Raw genomic sequence first — 7,842 nt, forward strand, 5'->3', positions numbered from 1 at the left:
AAAAAAAAAAAAAAAAAAAAATTAACAATGGGCTCTCACGGGCCCACTATAGCTTACCACTGGTGTTCAAGATGATCAAAATGGATATCAGATGAACTGATAAGTTAAAATTAAGCAGACAGGACTGAAAAGTGGCAAAACTTTTCAGTCCTTAAAACTGATAACTTAGGCCTGACGTAGCCGAGTGATCAGGAGCACGAGTGCAGTAGCACATGCTCTTTGAGTGGATGGGGGTTCAAACCCGTGACAGCTAAATATGATTAACATTTGTATTGATTGATTTATTGTAAACTCCACTGACTTTGTGGTTGTATGGAATATAAACAAAAAAAAAAACTGCAAAGTTCTGCATTTGGATAGTATTAATCCCAGAATAACACATTATCTAGCACCAGACTCACAAAAGGTACATGAAAAGGAAAATAGAATTAGGCATAATTGTAGTCTGAGATGATTCTCTCAGTAGTGGCAACAGGCTGCCTATGGGAGTCTATCAAAAATATACAGGTGTTTTACCAGCAGTGACAGAGAGGTGATTGTCCTAATATATAAAGCAATAGGAATACATTTAGGAAGAATGTTTGGAAAGGGTGCAGAGCTGAGCAACATGATTAGTTTGGTGCACAATAAATTTTAATTATAATGCAAGACTGGGTTCTGCAAATTGCAGTTTTGGGAAAGTAAAAATCCACGTGGTGACCTAATTGTAGTGCATTTTTTTTTTTTTTTTTTATGAAAACCCCAAACACGAAAGGTATCAACCTATAGTACTTAGTACCGTGCATGGGTTGGAGGAGAAGTATGGGGGGAGGGGGAGGGGGGATGCCGGAAACTTTGCTCTAGAGACTAAACATGGGCACTTCAAGCCTCCAATAAGCAAAGTGGTGGTATTTCACCGGTTGATGAAAGTCATGGGGCTTTAAAAGGGGTATGTATGCTGATGACATCTTTACTCTATCTTGGATGATAAACATATGAGGCAGAATATATTGAAATTGGGAAAAGGATATCTGCACAACAGATGTGAAGAAATTTAAATTCAGCCAAAGAGTATTCAATAATTTGAACTTTTGCTAGTTTGTTATTTGGTTTTTAGGAGCATTAGCAACTAAGGCCATATTACTCTGGGGATATGCGGTGGTCATTCCCTGACCTTTCTGCATCCTCTGTATTTGGTGGGCACAGACTCGAATCCCAGTCTAATCAAGAAGCGTGTGCTACGCACAGCTGCTCCTGCCCACCTAGCTACAAAGGCGCCTAACTTTTGCTAGTGTTGTTGGAAGCGGCCAGTTTCAATTAAGTTCAAGGAAAGTTTGGACAAATTATTGGAAAGAGAGGGAATTTTTTTTTTTCGATGACTTCATTACAGACAAAGTAATAGCTATTACTATATGGCACCAACAAAAAAAAAAAAAAAAATCCCATTTCACTTATCCATTTCTTCCAATAATTTGCCTAGTTTAAGTTGTTAACTTCCATAGCAACAGAAAGCAATTTGTTTCAGGAATCAACCACAGAATGATTGTGTCCCCTGATAATTTGTATGCATCTGATGCAACCTTCTTCCTTGTCATCAGTCTCTTAGTCTAAAAAGGTAAATAGCTTATCTGATTGCCTTCCTGGAACTTACCATTATTTAACATTTGCCATCTGGTAATAGTATCACTTTGGTCTTACTGAAAAGAATTTAAAAAATGGTGAAGCCAGTTATAATCAGCTTTGCAAAACCAATACCCTTGCACATTTCAGTAGAGTTTGCATATTTTTCCTACTGTACTATAGAGTAAGGGACATAAGTTTTATTATAATATACAGTATATATATTGCAGACAAACCCATAGAAATTCACTCATTTTTTAAATTAATATCAATTTAGTATTGTACTTTCTAGTGAACTGTAATTTTGTGTATGGCTGTATCAAATTCGCTTGTGTCTAATTAAAGGAATAAATATCTATATTCTCGACACATTGTATTACAAATGGACATTATTCTATATATTCGGTAGCGATCTTTTCTAATTCTCAGTAATTTTTTTGTGTTGTTCTAGGGTTTAAGCTTTTCCTGTTGCGAAAATAACATACAGTATGTTAATTCAAGCAAAAATCAAGTATTACTTCATAACTTAAACACCCCAAATTATTAAACTAATTGATAGAGAAGCTGAAAAAAAGTATATTTCAAAAACTTAGTTTGAGAACACGAGGAAATGATTTTTAAATATATCATTGTTATTGAGTTGAATTTGTTTACATCCAAAGCTAAAATGAGACAAATTGAAAGGACAGCATAATGATACATATTTTGTGATTCTGAAAAATATTTATATTATACTATTTTCTAAATTGTGTAATTTATTAGTCAAAATTTACATATTAAATTTTATTATTACAGATCCTTGCAGTGGCAGATTTTGGGTAGGGGCACAGAGGCATGTGGCCCCCTGTCATTTTTTGATGAATACACACCAATCGTTTAAATTCGTATTAGCTACAAAAAAAATTTCTCACTGTTAATATAGGATTTTATCTATTTTTGCATTATGGCTCAGCTATTTTCAACTCACTACAGTTGGCTACCCTGATGCTGATGTGATCACCATTCTAGTTGGAGACTTCATGTAGTTTGGTCGTGTGTAATATATACTTCAAAGTAATTCAGACTTTAGTTGTGTGCCTATGTCCGGCAGTCACATTATGTTTGAGTGTCATATTTATTTTGTGCCTTGTTTGTGCATAAACAAGGCACAAAATAGTGCCCCTCCTGTCTTTTTTTTTTTTCTGGATCCTCATTGGTTCCTTGTCACTATATAAAAATGATGTCCATAATGATTAACCAATATGAGATATTTTCAAAATGATTTTTATTATTATTCTGCACACAATTGCACTTACAGTTTTCATCAACAGACTAAAACAATATAAAACCACCTTTTTATGATGTAAACTATTTGTGAGTGGCCACATGTCCATCTATTTTCTTATGGGTGCCATCCTTATCTATGAAGGATGCTCATTTTTTAAGTGCGAAAGCAGAAATTATTCACTTAACAGTGTTTCAATTAAAAAAGTACGTGGATCTGTCTTTTTTTATTAATCTCCACTTTTAATAATCACGAATTTTTTTTCAGTTTACTGTACATTCAAATTGAGAATGGTCTTCTATTAATATTTAATAAAATTACTTATTTATTATTTAGTTTTTTAAGACTAACTTGTTTCAGAAATAATGTCCAACATATTGCAGAAGCAAAGGAATCTATTGAGAGTGAACTAATAAATGTTTTTTCAGATAATCTGATCTTGAATATGCCTTGCCACAAATTTCACAAGGGAACAGTTTCTCTGAAGTGTGAATCAATAAATGTCTTTTGAGAGAACTAGATTCAGAAAATGCTTTGCCACACATTTTACAAGCATGAGGTTTCTCCTGAGTGTGAACATATAAATGTCGTTTCATGTTACTTAATTGGGAAAATGGCTGCCCACATATTTTGCAAGGGAAAGGTTTCTCCTGGGTGTGAACCATTAAATGGTCTTTCAGACATCTGTATCGTGAAAATACCTTGCCACATATTTCACACGCAAAAGGTTTTTCCTCAGAATGAACCATTAAATGTTCCTTCAGGTAACACGATCTTGCAAATGTTTTGCTACATACTTCACAACGGAACAATTTCTCTTGAGTATGAACTTTTAAATGTAGTTTTAGATTAGCTGACATTGAAAATGTCTTACCACACATTTCGCAACAGAAGAGTTTCTCCCGAGTGGTGTGAATTAATAAATGTGCCTTAAGTGTATCATATCTTGAAAATGCCTTGCTACAAATTTCACAAAGGAAGGGTTTCTCCTGAGTATGAATTCTTATATGTCGTTTTAGAAGAGTTGAGCGTGAAAATGTCTTGCCACACATTTTGCAAGATGGGACTTTCTTCTTTTCAATCACAGACATTTTTAGATTGTTAATTTGAGCTTAAACTGCTGATAATTTTTTACTTGCCAGTTAAGAATTGTTTATATATATATATATATATATATCTTTATTACTTATGTTTGCTTCTCTTTTCCATATTAAACTGGACAGTAGAAATAATTTATTGCCCTTGCGGAATCTGAAAAATATAAATAGAAGATATACAAATGAGTCATGTTATTTTACACTTTTAAAACAATATCTTTAAATCTTTCTTCTGAATACTTCTAATTTATAGATTCAATGACTACATAAAGAAAAAAACTTCAATATGAAACTTTTATACAAACTTTATACTGCACCTCATTTTCAGAGAAGTGTCAAAACATTGACTCTGCTTCACTATCTGCTAAACCAAGAACTTACAAAAAAAATTAAACAATCTGAGAATAATTGGAATAGATTTCATCTTAGAAGTCAAAGTTTTAAATGGAACTACAGAAAATGCTTAGTGAGTGAACAAAGTCCACACAGTACGCCTCAAAAGTCAACATAATGACTATCACCTAAAATAAAACATTTTCCTCACAGAAAATGGAATATGCTGAGAATGCTATCCAAATAACGGAAAAAGAGAAAAACAAAAATATTTCCAACAAAACTAATTTATACTAATGAAATCATTTTGAACCAAACAGCAGTGTTAATACAATGTAATAGTATTTATTAGGCACATGATTTAACTACATATACAAACCAAAATTAAATGTTACTGATGTGGTTGTTTGTTGAAGGGAAAATAAATTTTTCGGAATGACAAAAGTGTCACTACAGAAATATGCCTTCCCTAACTACAGGGAAAGGCACTATATCAGTAGTATACAAAATTTGGTTCATGTGTTGCCATCTCTGTGTTAGTTTACATGAGCAGTTGTGCAACAAGAATCTGCAAATAAAAGAATCATTAGGTGGCAGTGATCACAGTGTACAGATGTGGGATTTACTTAAAAATGAATCTACCATCGTGGGTAAAGGGAAGTGTTTTTGAATATGGTGGCCCCGGACAGTTTTTAAATTCCAAACTGTGGGGCCAACTGATGATGGTTACCAAATCCTAAATGGGAAGCATTCAAGGAAATATCGTGGAAGAGAAGAAAAATACATGGGATTCATATCAATTATTATCAGGCAACACAGGATCCTATGGTAAGTATAAACTAGTCCGTTGTCAAGTCAAAGGTCAGGCAGGCAAAAATGTTTTACAACAAATCTTTGTCAAAGGATGCAAAGAAAAACAACAGACTTCTTTACTTGTGTAAATGCTGGAAGGAAAGGGATGAATCACATAGACCCACTTGATATTGATGGTTCAACTGTTGATGATCCTGCTCAGGTAGCTGATAAACTGAATGAGTATTCAGCGTCTATGTTCACACATGAGGAGTTCTGTAGAGAAGGAAGCCAGAAGTTTATCCAAGTCTAATAGAGGGCTGAATGACTGAGAAATTATTCAAGTTAAACATAAGAGAGACAACCTGAGGTTGATGGGATCTATCCAGTTAAGTAGGCACACCCTTAGCCATAATTATGAGAGCATCATTGGATTAAGGGGAGGTTTGAACAGACTGGAGAAGTGTAAATATGTTCCCAATTCACAAAGTGTAATCAAAAGGCGACAATGAGTAATTACAAACCTGTTAGTTTCACTTATGTTCCGGAGAAAGTAATGGAATCACTTATTAACGAATCAATCCAGGCTCATCTAGACAAGACATCAGCTATAGTTCAGATAACATGGATTTGTTAAAGTGAAATCTTTCCTGACCAATTTGATTGGATACTACAATGCAATTAAAAAGGAACTGGATGGAAAAAAATAATTTTGATATCATATACTTGGATTTCAGGTAAGCTACTGATACTGTTGTACATGAAAGGTTGCTGTAAAAATTGGAGCAGTGTAGCATTTAGGGCAAGTTGCTATGGATAAAGGGATGGATTAGTTCGAGAAGACAGTGTAACAATCAATGGACATTCCTCTTTGTGGAATAATGTTATTAGAGGAGTCCCCAAGGGTGTGGTGTTTGGCCCATTGTTGTTTTCTGTATTTATCAATGATATTTGTGTAAATATAACACACTTAATGTCCAAGTTTGCAAATGATACAAAGGTTGGCAGGGTTGTTAATGACAGTACCAACAGTACATGGCTGCTACGGAATCTAGAAAAGGAGGGGAGATAGTCTGAGAGGTGGCAACTGAAGTTTAACATTGACAAATGCAAAGTACTGCACTTCATATGGGTAGACGTAATCCCAGAGTAAAGTACCAACTATGCAGGGGGGGGGCTTAGAGGGGAACAGGTATTCTGTGTGTTATCAGACACTCAGTTTTAAAGACTGATGGATCCAATATCTTTCTATTAAAGAAGATTTAGGAGATGTCCAGTTGGCATGCCTCCCTAAAATCCACTGATGCACACCTCGATGGTAAGCCCTGTTACATCACTTAGGTGGCAACGAACATATAGAGTGGTTCTCTTCAAGATGCCTGGTCAGTGTGAAGAGGAAAAGACCAAACCCTCCAGCATATGACAGCACGACGAAACAAATGGCCATCAGTCCACAGCGGCTTTCACTCCCCCACTTACGGCAGCGAGAGGATCAGAGTGGAAGCAGAGGGTGCTAAGAATCTCTGGGTACGACCAGGCTGCCATACATGGAAACTGAACTTGGCCTGGTACAACGTAAGATCACTCATCAGTGAAGACAGGATATTAGAGCTGGAAAAGGAACTAGAAAATGTGAATTGGGATATCATTGGTTTGGCTGAAACAAGAAGAAATGAATCATATATAAGTTTATCAAGTGGAAATCTGCTGTACACCAATGGAAACAGTGAAAGGAGCAAAGGTGGAGTTGGGTTTCTGGTCCATAAAGATATAAAAAAGATTTTGGAATTCAAAAGTATATCACCAAGGGTTTCAAGACTAATACTCAAGATTTCTAAGAGGTACAAGCTAAAGGTTATAATGATTTATGCACCAACATTGAGCCATGATGATGAAGAGGTTGAAGAAATGTACACCGAAATTGAGTCTTCTAGATGAGCAGAAAACCCTCTACACTGTTATTATGGGGGACTTCAATGCTAAGGTTGGAAAAAGACAAAACATCGCAGAAAGGGGAACTATAGGAAAATTTGAAATTGGTGAAAGCCTTGTGGAATTTGCAGAATCTCAAGGATTGTCAGTAATGAACACTTTTTTCAGAAAAGGGTGAAAAGAAAGTGGACACGGAAGAGTCCAAATGGATTAACAACTAATGAAATCTACTTCATCCTCACTAACAGAAGATATACCATGAATGATGTTACCGTCCTGAATAAGGTAAATGTTGGAAGTGATCACAGAATGGTAAGATGCAACTTGATATAGATGTAGGAAAGGAAAAAACTGACTCGAGTAAATAATACGAAGGTCTTTGAGATAACATAAGACGAGAAAGAACAGTATGTCCTGAAACTTAACAAGTTTGAGCTTCTGCAGACTGCTCAGGACCAAGATATCGATGAGGAATATTACAACTTCCTGAAAGTGATAAAGCCCAAGAAACCTATAGGGAAAAAGAAATCCAAAGAAGAAAAAATTAGTCAAAAAACACATGTTATGATGAACCGAAGGCGACAAATGAAGAGCAAGATAAACACTGACAAGGAGAAAATTGAGTATACTGAGTTATGCAAAGCCATTAGAAAGAGGCTCAGAGAGGACATAAGAAGATTTAATACACGAAAATTAGACCAAGCAGTAAGGGAAAACAAAGGACTTAAATCACAGCCATGAGCAGTAATACAGAAAGACAAATGATACTGAAACTGAAGAATAGTGATGGTGTAATTATAAATAGCACAGAAGGCATAATTCAAA

The sequence above is a fragment of the Mastigoproctus giganteus genome, chromosome 14, assembly GCF_048544385.1.
Source record: "Mastigoproctus giganteus isolate SK-2022 chromosome 14, ASM4854438v1, whole genome shotgun sequence".
NCBI classification, from domain to species: Eukaryota; Metazoa; Arthropoda; class Arachnida; order Uropygi; family Thelyphonidae; genus Mastigoproctus; species Mastigoproctus giganteus.